At 39.2% G+C, this 17,770-nt stretch overlaps 1 protein-coding gene across 1 annotated transcript in view; it reads right to left on the reverse strand.

The window, feature by feature from the left end:
* Window positions 1–17,770, reverse strand: part of LOC143358451 (uncharacterized) — a 255,773-nt gene that overhangs the window by 14,567 nt on the left and 223,436 nt on the right. The gene's annotated exons all lie outside the window — the stretch shown is intronic.

The following is a 17,770-nucleotide window of genomic DNA, read 5'->3' on the forward strand; positions in this document are numbered from 1 at the left end:
ACTTTCACTGCAGTGCCCATGAGTGTCAGAAGTGTGCTTTCAGAAATACAGTGACTCCCAAAAATATTCGGACACTAGCTATAACTACCTTTACGACTTGATAATTCCTTTGTTAATAAAGCAATCGTCCCGGGAATTGTTTCTAGCAATAAAAGATCTATTAATGTTGATAAACATAAATAATTTATTTGAAAAATGTACATAAATTCCATAATAAAAATTAGTAAAAGAAATAATGTACCATTTTTGGCTCACAAAAATATTCGGACAATATTAATTTTTCAATTTAGATAATGTAGTTTAGCATTACAAAATTTGTTTAATACTTCGTGGCATAACCATTTTGTTTAAGAACGTGTCTTAATCTGTTTGGCATACTGTTTGTAATTTTTTTTTAAATATTCAACAGTTATATTCGACCATTCAGTTGCAAGTCTTTGTTTTAATTTAGCTATCGATGTAATTGGGGTTTTTCGAATTTTTCTATCCAATTCATCCCATAAATTCTCGATAGGATTAAGGTCCGGTGATTGGGGCGGCGAATGAAGAATTTTGGGGCAGCCGATCGATATTTAGACTGAACTTCACCTTGGCAACCCAGAAATCTTTAACTTTTTACTGTATAATCCTGTACGTAAATAAGCGTAACTTCTGAACCGGTCAATTCCTCGCGTTAAAAATTCGATTTTTACCATTTTCTGGTCAAGATGTATAGGATTATGTAGAAAAAAGTTAAAAATTTCTGGGTTGCCAAGGTGAAGTTTAACCGATAATTAAATTGTGATAATAGTTCTGTTACAATAAACACGTGTCTTGATTGGTGTATCACTTCAATCGAAGTAAGTTTCGAGTCAATATTTTGTACATTTTTTCTTCTTTTTCATGTGCAGCGTGCAATAATGTTCGGGGATTAAGCAATGTGGTTAAAATCTGTTAAAGAAACGTAGGAATAGATGGTAATGAAACTCTAGTAATGTTTTAACTTATGCCCTGTGCAGGAAAGTAGTGCAGTGAGGAGTATTCTTTTAAAACAGTGAATCCTGTTTTAGACAGTAGTTTTTGGCTATGCGATGACACGGAAAGAGGAAACGTGAACATTTACAAATTCCTGTACGCGAAATTAACGAGGAAACTGGAAAAGAAGATCGAGTTGCAAGAGAGGGTGCAATGTGCACCAACAACTTCGTGGAAAACATACGAATGCCATCAAAAGCCGGAGAATTATGAATTTAATACTGAAGCCATTTTTTACGGAGAAACGCAGTACGTCAATAATATTTTATCTGACTTCCTAGAGCAAAGAGATCTAAAGGAAAGTGATAAAAAATGTACAATTTAACATGATATATCCTCATATAATTTTTGAAAGCAACAATCTTTTAATTTCTAAACCGCAAGGCATTTGTTCAATCCTCGAGCCAGATTTGAATAAAAAAATTACACAAAATCTATGAATTAATTAAATAATAACAGAATTGTAGAGAAAATTTTTATCTCAACAGGAGGGTAAGATTCACCAAATAATAGTAACAGTATGAACAGTATAAAAAAAAAAGAAAATAGTTTAGGTCTGTGGCAAAAAATTTGAAAAGTGGATGATCATTGTTTATGATTGTTAGATGTTAATTAAAAAGTGGAACATACTAATTATTTATGTCGCGGATCCAAAAAGGACACAGGAAAATCGCATCCGAAAATTCGGAAGTAGATTAGGTTCGCAGGCTTCTCGAAACATATGCTAAAAGTGTTGCCAAACAGTGTTAAATGTTTGTTCAGTGCCAGGAAATATGGAAGCTATTCCACGTAGGGAATTCTCGAAAACTACTCCAAAGCCGCAACCTTCTACAGAAAAAAAGGAGCTGTCATGTGTGTTGCGAAAGAGCACGTACCAAAAGAGAATAAAAAAGAACGTAGACAAGCGAAAAGCACTATTGTTCCAGCTGGTAATAGTGTGCGCGGCTGTGTGGTAGACACGGACCTATACGTCATGGATGTGTGGATAAAATGAATGGAAAGTGAATAACATTGTCTGGGAATGCACGCCGTAAAACGTTGTGAAAAAGACGGTCAGGGGAAATTGTAGAACTAATAAAATTGTTCCAAAAAATGTTACAAATGTTACGCAACCCAAAATGGTTTGCGCAAGAATAAATAGAAAGTTCTATTCATAAAATCATATATAAAATCACATACAAAATTCTATACATAAAATCATATACAAATTTTATTCATAAAATCATATACCAATTTTATACATAAAATCATATACAAATGTTACACGTAAAGTGACATACAAAATTGTATACACGGAATTATATGAAAATTTTACGCGTATAATTACTTACAAAATTGCATACATAAAATCATATACACAATTTTATGAGTAAAATTACATATAAAATTTTATAAACAAAATTACACAGTGTATGATAAAAATAAGCTTGTAGCAATAATTGGAGGGTAGCATATATTCAACATAATAATCTGCTAAAAAACTGCACATGTAATTAACCGTGTATAATAAAGTAACGAAAATTGCTTCAAAAACGGTCGACGTTCTTTCCCGATTGAAAATACTTCTATTTGCACTAAAAACCGTAAAATGTATCCTTCACCTGTTGCAGTCCATTTTTAACGTTAATAACGAATCCGCGTGAGAATATTAAAACAAGGTACAGCATATACAGACCAACATTTATACTAGTGTCTTTTCACACTCTTTGTATCCTACACTCTGTTTCTGTGGATTTCTTTCTGCAGTTGGAACAATTTCTATAAAATTCCGGTACATGGACTAAACGCGGATTAAACAGCGAAAGGGTTAACTGCTCAAAGCACATTCTCCTGGGATGCTGATGGCGATGGGCGATGATGGAGCTCGTTTCGAATTTAATCGAGTGTGTTTAGACTTTTGATGAAATCGATGCGACATTGTCGCCTCCGGTTCTACGACGTTCCGCTTTGTGGGGCAGAATGAAAGAGAGAAAGAGAAAGAGAAAGAGAAAGAAAAAGAGAAAGAGAGCTGCGGAATGAAACAAGAGGAGCGGAAAAGAGGAATCGCGGAACCCCTCGTTGTATTTATCCGGCTACGTACTTCCTACGTCTGTCCTGCAGCTTTCCATCCCCTCGAAATAAAACTTCGTCTCCTTCTGCCTCCCCTGTTCGCACACCCCCCATCAACCACCTACGATCTCGCTACTTTCATGTTCTCTCGCTCCTTGTTCGCGCTCTCTGTATCCTCGAGCACGATCCTCCTTTCTCCAAGGGAGGGAAAGCAGAGCGAGAGAGAGAGAGAGAGAGAGAGAGAGAGAGAGAGAAAGTCACTCTGTTCCTTTCTTCTTTTCTCGAGAACCGTCACGTTGGAGAGAGTACCCCCCTCCCCGCGCAGTCTCTTTTTTCCTATTTAACGCGTCTTCGTTTTCCCGTCCGCTTGTTTACAGTTCCGAGATATTTTGTTTTAGTCGCTTCTTTATCGCCCGGGCAAATTGCTTGTCGAGGATTCGAGGGTGCCCGCTACCTTCCTCCTCCTCCTCCTCCTCCTTCTCTCCCCCCCAGCCCCTCTATCCTGGATTCCTCGTAGTTAATGGCTCGTTCACTGACACCGGGATGTTTTCAGAGTTGAAGAGACCCCCGGGCCATGATTGTGTATACTCGAACAGCGACGAGGACGATCGGGACCCGTTCGAACGGAGAACGCCGTGCACGGGATTCCGTTGTCCCGATTCAAGAAGTTCCGACGGGATATTGTTTCTTTTTAATTGGTTCGTTTCGAAGCGACACACCGAGTCCCCCGTGCTGTTTGTTTACAGTCAGTGTTTCCGGATTCTTTACGAACAGAGTGATCAGTAATCAGTATCAGTGATCAGGTTGGTCAGTATTATTATTATCAGATTTTATGCGTAAGAAAAATCGATAGGAGAAATTCTGGACAATGGAGAGGCTAAAAGAATTGGATGGCTCGGGACGGCTTTCGACGTATTGCGGATCTGGGTACCTATACGGCTTGAAATTGTTCTTGAGTGGACGGGGAGTTTATGGGTCCCATAAAGTTCTCCAGCTGAACATAAAGAGGTTCTAGAGAGAAGTAGAGGGGGTAGAGATTTTCTTATTGCGAGAGGAGCATCGTCGTCTTATATCGAAAGAAACCTGTACTAGGGTAAGGGACTCGATTACTGTGCCTATATTAACTCGTGATGAAGATTATCCCCCAAACGTAAATATCACGAGTAGGACTCGTGGACTGAACATCAGGCCAAATGTAAATATCACGAGTCATACTCGCGGAGTGATTTACAAAAGACTATATCGCAGGTATTTACATTTCGGCTAGTGTTGCAACTGTTTTCGAGCAACACTCTGGTCTGTTCATCGCGCGTTGCCCCCCACCACTTAGGCCCGGATGTCATCGAGCCAAATGTCATGGGAAGGGGTTAATTATGCTCATTTTTAAATCATAATGAATATTAAAAAAAAAGATATATAAATTAACCGATTTTAATGAAAAAGTATATTTCTTTTCTAATATTCATTATGCTTTAAAAATAAGAATAATTAATATAGGCACGGTAACTGGTACCCCCACAGTAATTGGAGCCATTACCCTACTTCAGGTGTATCAGCGTTAAATGAAATACAGTTAGCCGAGATTCGCGAGTTCCAAGAAAACCGAGCGAACAATCGCGAGAGATTAGAGGAGCAAGTTTTAGTCAAAAACAGGATTCGAACACGCCGGATGATCTGCGGATTGGATCGCGCGCGGGGTACGCCGGAACAGTTCCGAAAACAAATACTTATCGACCTAATCATTTTCTTTGCCGCGGCGGAACCGGCGCGCGGCGGATCCCGGCAATAAATCCTAGGCTCAGCAATCCGGAATCCGTTCCCCAACGATCCGAGAAAACAAATCCAAACGAAATAGGTTAATACTGCGAGATCGAAACCGGCTCTCTCCCCCGGGGAACACAATGGCGGATAGAAAACACACGTTTTCGCCTATATACATATGCTCGATCGGCGTCCGCCCCGTCTCGATATACGTTCACTCGGAATTACCATCCGCGAACTTCTTTGCGCACCGACGGACCGGTTAAAAAGTTTTCCCGAGGAATGTACAAATTACATATTTAATCAACCCATTTGAACGCCGAAGCACGGGGGGTGCATGCTGTTTGCACGCGAGCTGGCTGCACGCTTGCAACTCGGCCTGCTCTCTCTCTCTCTCCCTCTCTCTCTCTCTTTTTCTTTCTCGATTGAAAGTCGGCGCGAGAAGCGGAACGAGCTTCGTCCAATTTCTAATAAAACCGGCGGGTTCGTCTTCGTCGCGCTAATTCGCCCGAATTCCCGATTCCCAGGTCTGCTCACGGCTGTCGATCGGCGAGGATCGGACTCGTCTCGAATTTAACCGAGCTTCGTTCCTCAGTTTGATTATACGCGCGAAGTGTCCTCGGGACGAGAATGCTTCGCACATGTAGAAATTCGATTTTCTTTTTAGAAAACTGGAGTCCTGTAACTGTTACAGCAATGTCTTGAAACACTGTGAGGAGCAAAATGAAACCATTTCTCCAGAAAATTGTTGTTTAAGTGTAGACTGCGGATCGTCGTGCAAAATAAAAGGAAGGAAAGAAAAGTGAAAAATATTTAATAAATATAACAATAATATAATATATTTATTTGTTCCAATAAATATTTTCTTTTCTCTTTTTCATTAATAATCTCAGTAAGTATTCTCAGATTCTTTTAATATCTTGATCATCTTAAATTACACCAACTCAGTATGTATGTATGTATTCATTTATTGTTCCCCTCAGGGTTACAATCCCATTACATCACATCTCCTTCAACTCGCAAAATCGCAGACCACTAATTACACCGATAGAGAGAGAGAGAGAGAGAGAGAGAGAGAGAGAGCTACTGTCGCTTTTCAATATAATAACTATAATAACATAATAAAAACGGACCTAATAATATAAAATAATAACAATATATCACAATAAAATAAAATAAAACCAATCAACCATAACGCTCGCCATAAATACAATATAATAAAATAAAATAAAATACATTTAATATATTACATTATGTAAAATAAATAAAATAAATAACTGCCGTAAATTTGTCATCAGCAGCTTGCTGATGACAAAATTACACCAACTCATTTTTGCTTAAATTATTAATCTCACAGGGGATTTTACACGAATTCGAATTTAAGAAACGATTAATATTTTCATTGCTACGTGTAATTTAGCAGTTACAGTATTTTATCCCTGAATTTTGCGCCAGTCCAAAGTAGTAACTAAGAAATATTTAAGAAGATTTGAGAACCTTTGACTGTTCCGACATGTGCAGATTGACTTGGAATATTTGTTATTGGATCTGTGCAATATTCTTTGGTACAGGGATATCTTTATTAGCTCTGTCTCGCCATTTCATTCTTTAATACCTCGCCGGGATTCCCGGAACTTTTACTTTCTCTCCGCTGCAGAATTTCTGCTCCTCTGCTATCCACTCGGAGGTCCCAAATCTTTTTCCACTACCGACTCCTTTTACAGAATTTCCGTGCTCCGATTGCTCGGCTAAACTTTTCAAATCTCCTTTTCCTTTCTTTTTCTTTAACTTTTACTCTTTAATACCTCGCCGAGATCGCCGATTCTACTTCCTACGTCGCCTCCGTGTATGAAATTCTTTTTCCATTAGTGCTAGCAACGTCGATGTTTCGCCAAGAAGAACCTGAAGATTGACCGACGGAAGAACCCGGTCACAAAAATATCCTGGCTAGAGACGAACCACTGTTTCGTTTCAATTCGTTGCGCAATTAGTGACACAAGGTACGCCGCCTAGCTTGGTCCTCGTTTCAGTTCCCTAAAAACGCAAGAAAAAAAAAAGTCGTTGCAAAGAGGAGGCTTCAAATCTGTGATAGATTCATTCCTAAAGAAAATTTGTCAAGCTTCCCACAGAGGTTTCAGTTCATACCATTTTATTACGTAAAAATGGGTCTTCAGTTTCTCGACTGCCAGGTCATAAAAATAAAAACATCTTAGAAGAAAATGAACAACGGCGTGCAAAGATAGAATCCTCGAGCTTTGAAATGAGTCCAAGTTCCATGCTATCTCGGGGACTAACGAAGACAGAAAATTCAGAGTATTCTTATATTCGGGGTCCTATCCTTTCCCTCACACCCCCCCCCCTCCCCCAATTTCTGAATTCGAACGTCCCGCGGACTGCTCGATCGCGTCGACGGCGATAGGGGTCGATTTAGGGGTCTGCGCAAGCGATATCTGGCGGCGAAACTTTTAAGCCGATAGGATGAAGTTTCGCGGTGTATTGGTCCGCGGGCATATTACGGTGCTCCTCGTCGTGGCATGGCGGCGGCGAAGATTCAGAGACGGCCCGTAATCATCGAACTTCGAAAACTAAAGGGACGATCGTTACCCGGTGCTGTTGGTGCTCGATGGTTCGACGTGCGACGAGACAGCGGCCACCCCCTTATCAGTCGTCACGGACATTAAGAACCGACTGAGGGAGAGAGAGAGAGAGAGAAGGGGAATGGTCGAAGAAACGGCGAAATAAGGGGGCACTTCAAAAGATGGTCGCGGGGGCAGCTCGCACAAAGGCCGAGAGTCCCGCGGTCGCCAATAATTGGACGGTGGCTCGAGGAAAGAAATTAAAATGCTCCAGACGACGAAGACGACGACGACGACGACGGGAATCGCCGGTGTAGATGATACAGAGAGGATCCCCAGGATCATGGATGGAAAAGAGGAAGGACAGGGGTCACAGGGGGTTGGCCACCCTTAACGCAGAGCCCTTCCGCGTCACCGTTCTCTCTCTCTCTCTCTCTCTCTCTCTCTCTCTTCCTTGACGCCTCTCTCCCTCGGCAGTTTCGCGCTTATTATCCGAAAGTTCCAAAGTGAAACAGAGTGAAACTCTGTCGGCGTGGAGAGAACTTTTAACAACCGCTACGAAGGCACGAATTCGTGGGTATCTCTTGTGTCACGCTGCCGACGCTGCCGCTGCCACCGGGTAAAGGGATGAAACACGAGCGAAGAGAAAGAGAGAGGGCAGAGGGAGTTTGATGGGGGAAAGAATGCGTCTCTCGAGGGGGAAACGGAAGTGACGGAAGAACGCGGGAAATAATGTCTGATAAAACGCGCGGACCCCGGGCGGTCTAATACCGTCACCGGTAATTTATGGGGGAATAATCAAATTGGGGGTTGTTGCACGGCCTAAGATATTTCCTGGGGATGCGATAAATTTAGGCTGGTTGGGGAAGACCGTCGATGGCCCGCCAGAGGAAAAAATGTGTCGCGTCCGCTCACTTCCGGACGATTTTATCGGTTAATGCTTTTGACACCAGGCTTACCGTGTCAGTTGGCTGCGAATTATGACAAAAATCATGGCATTTATGGCAAAAATGATTAGCTAAAATGGAAGGAAATTTAAAGAATACAAAACTGTTACGTGTAAGTTTTCAATGACAAGTCAGATAATAAAGAATAGTGATCCGACACTGGTATTCTGATTGCCTTCCTTTTTCGTCGTATTTTTGATCTCTCGTTGTATTTTAAAAACAATATTATTTTTTCAAAGAGCAGCTCGGGAATGAAAAATCGCCGACTCTATCAATTTTTCGAAAGTTTCCTTCCCGTGACGTGTCTTTCGCTTTCGACCTCCGCTTTCACATCGTTTTGCCCGCGGTGCAAATATTTTTCATATTTCCGCACAATATGATTGACGTTTTCAATGTTTTTGCAGCGTTTCAGCGTAGAGGATTCTGTGAAGTTCTGTTGTTTTTTTTTATTTGTACGGTTCGATCGAGTGCGCTCCATTGCAACGGGGATTTCGTTGGATATCGCATGTTCCATAAGCACGTGTCGAAGGGGCTATCCGTTACAAGGGAATATTTATTCGTTGTTCCGCATTGCCGTCTTTATTCTAAATACTCCGCGTTTATGCTAATAACGTGTATACGTTGATATTTGAAACCGCACGGCGGCGAGGCCGTGCAGTAAATTAAATACAAAAACGCGTGGGATTGCAACATTTTCATGAGATGTGTTAAAGTACCTCCGGAAGGGTTGAAAGAAACGAGAATTGAAGAGAAGTTAATTTCACTGGCTTGAAACGAAAAGTCCGGTAAAGCTGCGCATATTAAAATAATAATAATAACAAAGTCACATAAGAATTTATAAAAGAAAACAGGTTTACAAAAACTGCTTCAATACGAAAGCTTGCTAAATACACCTACATCTTTTCATTAAAAAAGTTCTATTTCCAGATAAACAAGAAAGAGAAGTTCTAAAATGAATACTAATAAAAACGCGACACAGACTGCCATGCAATTTATATTGAAAGCTCGTTGACCTTTCCTCCTGAAAAACATTGATTTTCCTTCGATAGACCAACAACGTTTGTGCGACAAAAATTCGAACGAAGCACATTTTCAAATAATAAGAACGCAATAGCACCGCACAAAGATTTATGCAGCGAGGAGCCATTGATAAAAGAATTCAAATGAAAATCGCAAGCTTTACAAACGCGCGTCTTTTCATCGGTAAAATTGATTTAAGGTAAACAAGGGAGAGGAACTTTTCCGAAGATATTATTAGAGACACGATACAGGACAATGCAAGTGCAGTTTATGATAAAGATCCTCTGCTTGTTTATCTTCCTCCCCAAAAGCAGCGGTTTTCTTTCGCTGTGCCACGCTTTTAATGCATTTCTGAAGAGAATGGAATAAATTCACGCAAATATTAGCAGAGAAGCAACAGTAAAATTATGAATTGTTCGTTCAACTTTCTTCCGAAAAACTCCGACGTCCTTCACGCACTCGTAAAGGTGTTCTCTTCAGGCTCTGGCATCGATTACCTCGCAAACGATCAGTTGAAGCGCGTCGGAAAATGTGGATCAGTCGTGCCGAAGGTCACAATAATTTCCCGCGATCCGTTTCGATTTAATTTCTCGCGCGTTCGCGCCGGAACACCTTTCCGGCGTCCAGGCTCTAATTCGGCGGAACAAACGATTCAATTTAAAATCCCGACCGAGAGGGGCTAGGAATTCCTGTTCCGCGTCGAAAAGAGAAGGGTTCTCTGCTGAATAAAATACCAAAAAAAAAAAAAAAAAAAAAAAAGAAAAGAAAAGAAAAGAAAAAGGTAAAGAAGAAAGAAAGCGAAGAAGAAGGTCGAACCTTCGGATAAACTCTATCCGTTTAAATATAAGCCTGGCGTGGAGAGGTCGTCGAAAAAAGACGAGGGACGACGGAATAAATCGACAGATTTTCATCAAGAAGCGAGCCCGAGACGGGGCCAACGAGGTCTGTGATTGGCACCGGTGACAATTATTTGTTTTCCACAAATCACCGGGGAGAAACGCCGTTTCCCTTTTCCTTCGGCGCTGAACGAGACGGGGCTTTTCTTTTCTCTCTTCCCCTCGCCCCTCCGTGTACTTTCAGATACGGTCCCGGCTGTCCATGGCATTTGCCGCAATATTGCCGGGACGAGGCGTTCTTTGACCCTCCGTAAACCAAATTTTCCGCCCATGCATGAAAGACCACGCCGCGAATACGATACCGGAGGGCCCCGAACGGAGGGCAACGAAAGATTCCTTGCGGAACCGTCGCGCCGAGTTTTTCCGAGTTTATTGGCGAACAGTGTACGGTTAATGTCTCGACAGATGCGAAAAACTCGGGTCCCAAGTGTCGCTTGTATCGCATAAACACTTTTCGTTTTTCTTTCATCTAAAGAAAGGATTACAGGGTAGAGAATTTGTCTGTTTTTCATCATTTATTTGTGAAATTTTTACTGACATATCCGTCACATTTTTCTGATTAAAACGATACCCAACACGGTACAGTTTGCTCCGCATTTACTCGTTTGATCCACGAGATTGTAGAACGTCTATTATCCGAACTGATCTGTGGAACAGGAGTTTTCAGGTGATGGAATAGTTGTTTTTAATCATTTATTTGTGAAATTTTTACTGACATATCCGTCACATTTTTCTGATTAAAACGATACCCAACACGGTACAGTTTGCTCCGCATTTACTCGTTTGATCCACGATATTGTAGAACCTCTATTATCCGAACTGATCTGGGCATCAAGTTTGTTCGGGTGATAAAACAGTTACCTTGCATCTCAATATTGCATTGAATCTTCACGGATTTGTAATATAAACCTACCATTGAATTGTTCAGTTTGTGGATTCGGATAGCAACGGTTCGGATAATCGAGGTTCCACTAAATCGTGGAACAAGTAAAAACAACCTAAATTGTACCGTGTTTGGGCTCATTTTAATTAGAAAAATGTGATGCATATGCTGGCAAAGGTTTCGTTACGATATAATAACAAACTTTAACAATATTTCACATAAATTTTCTGTGGCATCCATTTCACTCTCATATTATTATTCCCTTAAACGAAGTATTGAATCTCTTATTATTATTTAATGTTTGAATCTACATCGTCGTTTAATCAGCACATCGTCTACATCGTCGTTTTAATCCAATTACGTTAAAATCAGTTGTCACAAATGAAAGTTCAACAATTCTGAAACGAGAAGTTTGCACACAACGAGATTAATATTTTCTGCGGCACTTTTCAAAATTTGCGAGCATAATTTTTGGGAAGATGAATCGTTGAAGACGGTTCTCTAAACAATTGAGCGCGTAAAATGCGGCATCGTAAAAATGTGTGCAAGATACTTTTGTTTCCACAGATATTCAACTTGGAGTTCCTTCGTGCTAGTACAGGCAAGTATTTCGCTGGGAACGTATCGACAGCGAATTCTTTATTAACCAGAAACAAGCAACGATGGGCTGAACGCGACAGCGACATAAGTTTAAACGACATTTTTCATTAAATACCTTTTCCTTCGATCGACTTCTATTCAGGTCGCCTAAATGGCGTCTGGGTGTGACATTTCAAGCCGGATTGTCGACACCAGACACACCTTGTAGTTTTCGAACGGCGGCGCACAATTCCTTTTTCCGTTTTTCTGTGTCACTTAAAAGGAAATTGTGTGGACTGTGTAATTGCGATTTCAAATCGACAAACGAATTAATCGGAAAATACACGGCGTTGCTTCTTACATCTTTTTTAATCGCGAACACGCTTTTCCTTGCTTTGCATTTACATTCCAATTTCTTTCGTTATTGCAAATTGCTTTTATTTCTCTCTCTCTCTCTCTCTTCGCTTTTATTGGCTACAATGAAGAAAATAATTATTCTCCAGCTAATGTAATCTTACTGTTGCATGTTTATCATATTCGTAATTACAGTGACAATCTTTGTGCGCTTATGGAATACACACACGCCCGTGGGAATTTATGAAATGCAGGAAAAAGTGCTTGTTAAGAAAAATTAATGGCATAATTATTACTCTGTGTCTACCGCGAGGAATTTTCTAGTCGATACAACGAATGTTTTCCTTTTTACAATCTTTAAAAAATATTTGATCAAAATAAAAGTTTGTGCAAAGCAGTCTAACCGTAATATTTTTAAAGAAATGTTACAGATGCAAATTGTATAAATTGCAATCAGCGCAAAATAAGCAAAAATTTACTCAACTACTTGATAAAATTTCTAAATGAATTATAGTCGGTATATTTAGATGCTCAGCCTCACATTTAATGTCAAAATATATTTATCAAAATTCAATGAAGCTGCACATTTATTAGAATAAAGGTACGGCATTGTTTATGACTTCAATGAAATTCTACTGGGTGGTAAATCATTTTTTAATTTTATTTTTGGTAATTAAGATGAAGTTATCGAATTAAATGTTGTTAAACAACCAAGAAAATCTTGTATAACAGTGACGATTATTTCCTGGTCGTGAGTCACACGGAACATTGCTAAACTGCGAGAGCAACAGATTTCCACTCCTCTGTTATATTTCTCCTGCCATATATTTTCGGGATCAGTGGGAACCTGCCAACGACATTTCGAGTTATATCGCCTGCCACAATGAGTCATTGTCAGAATTTCTGATACAGAACGCGATCCATTCCCTTGGACTTTATTTCGTGTAATCTGAGCAATCCCTTCCCCACACTCCCTAAGCTAAAGGGATTTTTTAAGGATATTTTAATTAAACCTTCAAATTCCAGGAGAATTTCAACCACCCTATTCTAGTAAAACACAATAAATTATTTTATTCCTTCTTAGATGATCCTATAAATATGGATGATTATTTTTTTGTTTCAAATGATGCATTTTATTGATTCAAAAAGTTTTAGATGCTCGTATAAACCAGATAACTATTCTATTTTGTTTTGGATATTTGTATAAATTAAATAGTTATTTTATTCTGTTTTGGATGCTCGTATAATCTACACGATTATTTTATTTCGTCTTAGACGATCGTGTAGATAATTATTTTATTGAGTTTTAGACGGTCGCACAGACTGGATAATCGACAGATTAAGCGTGAAAGTAATCATTCTGTGTCACGAAACGGTAAGTGAAATTCGGAGAATTAATAGCGGAAGATTTGAATGCGGACGGGTCTTTTATTTGCTCGTTCCGAAAAATCCGATATCAATTTTTTGAGCATCCAGGGACATGATACTCTATGCCTATTAGCTCTTCCACCCCCGTACGCTTAATCTGCACGTGTGACAGCTTGCTCGACTGAATGAATTTTAATGAACTCCCGGTATTAGAGGGTCCGGCCACAATTTATCCGACAAATTCAAGTTCCGTTCACGTTGTTCAATCTGAATACATACATATCCAGCTTGAGCCCGGGCAAAGTGAACTATTCTGCAGCGTATCCACCTTGTTGCATCCTGTTCGATGGAAGAAACTGTATTCCGAGGGATATGCTGCAGCCGCGAAACAATATTTCAGATTTCCTTTCAATCCTTTACGTTTAGCGTAATCGCACCATTTAATTTCCTGCTTTATACGCTACATCGTTCACCCGCCCACAATACGAAATTATGTTTATTATGTTTCTGGCGGTTAGGCTGCAGATTTTATGCGCTTGTAATAAATACGATCAAATTTAAACCAGTGGAAATATTCAAACAAGCTTATGTAATTTCAGTATCTTGCAATTAATGGCAGACAATTTATACTACTCATAATATCTGTTATACATTTCCAACTTTGTCATTTTGGACCAAAGAAATTAATAAAAATGTGTCCGGACTTTTATGCAAAATAAGAATTGTATTTCATAATATTAACTATAGTAAATAATAATCTGATTCAACTGAAAATAACATAACAGTGTTCGTTAATTCTTTTTACGCTTCCACTTTTTTGACTTGCATGAATATTAAATCCAAATAAAGACACGGCAAAATGGTGGAACATTTTTGGACAAAATAAAGGCAGAATGTTTTTTAACAAAAGCGAACAGCGCCTGTATTTTATTAATTTCAATATAACGAATCGGAACATACCTGTGAATCTGTGAAACATGTAAAAATATTTTCCAATTTAATAATAAATAATTTTCTAATCGTTTTTCTCGTCACGTGTCAGTAGAATCGCGCTTCGGTGTGTCTTTAAACACACGTTCTCCTTTCTTCCTCCATTGCATCACGACAATGCAGCCACATGTATACGCGTACGTGTGCGTATGTGTGTACACGACAAAACCCGACCGCCTATATATTTTACTATCACCGGTATTACGACTTGAACACGGTCCGCTGTCGAGAGCGCACCCCTAAAGCCTATAAATAATATTTCTGTCAGTGCTTTCACCGGCGTTTTCCCACAATTATTACGTTTCTCATAACCGATGCCATAATTCTACCCGGTAACAGGGCGATTCGTAATTTCTGCTTAGCCACATCATCATTTCAATTTATGTAATCCTCCCCCACCCCTTCGTCGTACACGACTTTCTGGGGCTTCCCCTTTTTCATTTCTTTAGGTCTCTGCTAATTAATGAAATGCCTTCGCGCTGTACACACACACGTAACAACAATAACGAAAGAAAACAAGCTGTCGATATAATACAAGTTAACCGATTAAATAATTTTTGAATTATTTGCATCGCAAGACTAGGTTTTAACGATGTGTATTACATTTACGAATTTTATTAACGGTCTGCGGATTTTCACGCGAAATAAATATTTTCCGCTTGTTTCTGCAGCAACCAGAGCTTGATAAAATTTTGTTTCTGTAATCGTTTTAATCAGCTGGAAATAATACGTTGGGTGTGTTAAATTGGAGAATCGCTAAATTTGTTCGTCGAAAATATTTATACGGTTATAACATCGTGAAAAAAGAATATTTGTAATATTCTAGACTCGTTTTAAAGCCTCCACTTTCAGAGTACTCTGATATTTTACGCGATAAGTATGTTTACATTTTACTATCGAATTTATTTTGGTTGGAACTTGTTAATAAAAATGGACTTCTCGAAAAAGTGGTGTGAAAGTTGAATATTTTAACTGCAGAGACACGCCGGAAAAAATGTTTCATATCGAAAACAATCTAATCCCTTTAATATTTATAATAACTGTATGTTAAATAATCTGCGGAGTTCAACGTAACATGTATGCATCTGGTGAGTATAGAACAATTTTTTTTTTAAAATAAGTTTAGGGAATCTCGGTTTATTTTATCTCTAGAGTTTCTCTCCACAGCCCCCACGTTTCTAGCGATGAGGTAGGAGTTTCGCTTTCGCTCATGTTTTTATTGGGAGAGAAGCCTTTAATTTTGATTTTATGGGAGTAAAGTACATCGCCAAGAGTATATTACCTGCTCGCGTCGAGTTCTCTGGCCCGTTGTTACTTGAAAACGCTTTTACTCGCACACTTTTAATAACAGAAGTTTCCCGGAGCAACAAATTTACGTTGCAAAGAGCAAAAGGTCGTGCATCCTAATGGAATTTATCTCATTACTCCACTGGACGTAGGACAAACAGCATCGTCCACTATTTAAGAAGCTTAACCGAGTTCCCTCAATTAATTTCTACTGATACGTCATCTCAAGTAAGAAACTCATATCAATCTTCATCATTGTCAACATTCTGTTTTATCACGAAAATTTCATATTGAGCTGGCTACCATTTGCGAAAACAGCTATAGTCCCCATTCTGTTCCGAGTAAATGTCACAGTAATAAGCAGATTTTTATGCGAAATAAGAATTGTCCGCATTAATTGCAAAATGCAGGAACAATTTCTTTTTCCTTTCGTTTTCAGGAAAGAGATTAGAAAATTCTAGCGTGGGAGAAAACTTCTCCATACGTAACATTCAATAAGTTGAAAATCGGTATTTTTAACCCTTTTTAATATCTTCACTGTTTTCAATTTCATCTGCGTATTTTTATCGTGAATGCATAAAATAAATATTAAGTACGCTATTAATAATACAGCGTACTATTATTTCCGTATAATAATCCGACAGCAAGTTATGGACAAACTTATTTACCAAATTGTCTAAAGGTCGACAATTATTTTCTTATATACGGGCGTATTTTTATGAAACGAAATCCCCCCTGCGGGAAAAACGAACAGACTTATAAAGTGATCCAATATTTCATTTATAAATAGCCCCGATCCCATATCCCCCGGAAAACGCGCGATCAATTTAATTTAAAGAGATTCGCGTCAACTTCCATTACAAGCCAGCGATATAACGACATTATAACATTGATCCCCCCTCCCCCCGTGCTAATCGTAACCTAAATACGTCGGTCTCGAATATCGAATAAGAAACCTTTTGTCGTCGAAAGAGATTATCTGTCGACGTGGTTATGGCGAAACGGATGAATATTTTGCACCATCTCAGTTTCAATGAACTGATCGCAGACGTAACGTTGTCACCATTATTGGGATCCTTAATGAATTAAAAATAACATGGAACACCGCTTAATTCAGTAATTGCCTCAGTAAACGAACATTGCAAGATTAATTAATTCGAGTCATTTCCGACCCACGCCGATATTTAAAATTTTTGCTTCGATATAAGGCGATGGCTCATGAAGAAGAAGCGAGGATAGCGATGTTCTTATTTCGAAATAAAAAGTCAGGAATGTCTCCGGCATAGCGCACGGAGGGTTAAAGTTAAATATGCGAGTAAAAATGTTAATAAACAGGTCCGCGAATTGTATATAAAATTTCGTTTTATTTACAAGTGTTTTCAGAAAATTAAAAATTATATGAAATAGTGTTTCTACTGGACTTTCCATTTCGTAATTTTTTAAATGCTTGTAAATTAATAGATCGTAAATCATGTTTCTTACGTCTCACTGATTCACAGCAATATTTGTTACATGTTTCACCTTTATTCGAGCTTCGGTATTAAATTTCTGAGAGAAAATGATCAATCACCACTCATGTTTGTCAATTATCTTAATTTTTAACGTTTCGGTACCCGAAGTGTCCAAACAATGTATCTTCATTCGTCTTGGGCCCGGTCCGGTATTCCCGTTCGCCAGAAACACGAAAATATTTCGAATAATAGCGCGAGGGATGCTCAAAGGTTTTCAAATATTCGCTAGAATTCTCATTGGTAGTCGAGAGGAAGGGGTGAAGAATTATGTATGCTGCTCCTTCCGTCTCGTTTCCTTTCACGAGGAAACTTTTCGCTGAGGTACCACAATTTCGGGCCTGCCTTGGTTTCTCAACGAGCAATTAAAGAGCGCTCGGTAAGTTCTATGGCGATACCATGGAACGAAGAAATTCTTACGGAATCTTATAGCCATACTTCTCACATATCCCTCCTCGTTTCCATAATCGAGCCACCCCGCCCCCTAGCATTTTCGCGAAAATCTTTGGCAGATCTCGTTAGTCGGGGAAAAAGACTT

The sequence above is a fragment of the Halictus rubicundus genome, chromosome 1 (assembly GCF_050948215.1).
Source record: "Halictus rubicundus isolate RS-2024b chromosome 1, iyHalRubi1_principal, whole genome shotgun sequence".
Taxonomy (NCBI): Eukaryota; Metazoa; Arthropoda; class Insecta; order Hymenoptera; family Halictidae; genus Halictus; species Halictus rubicundus.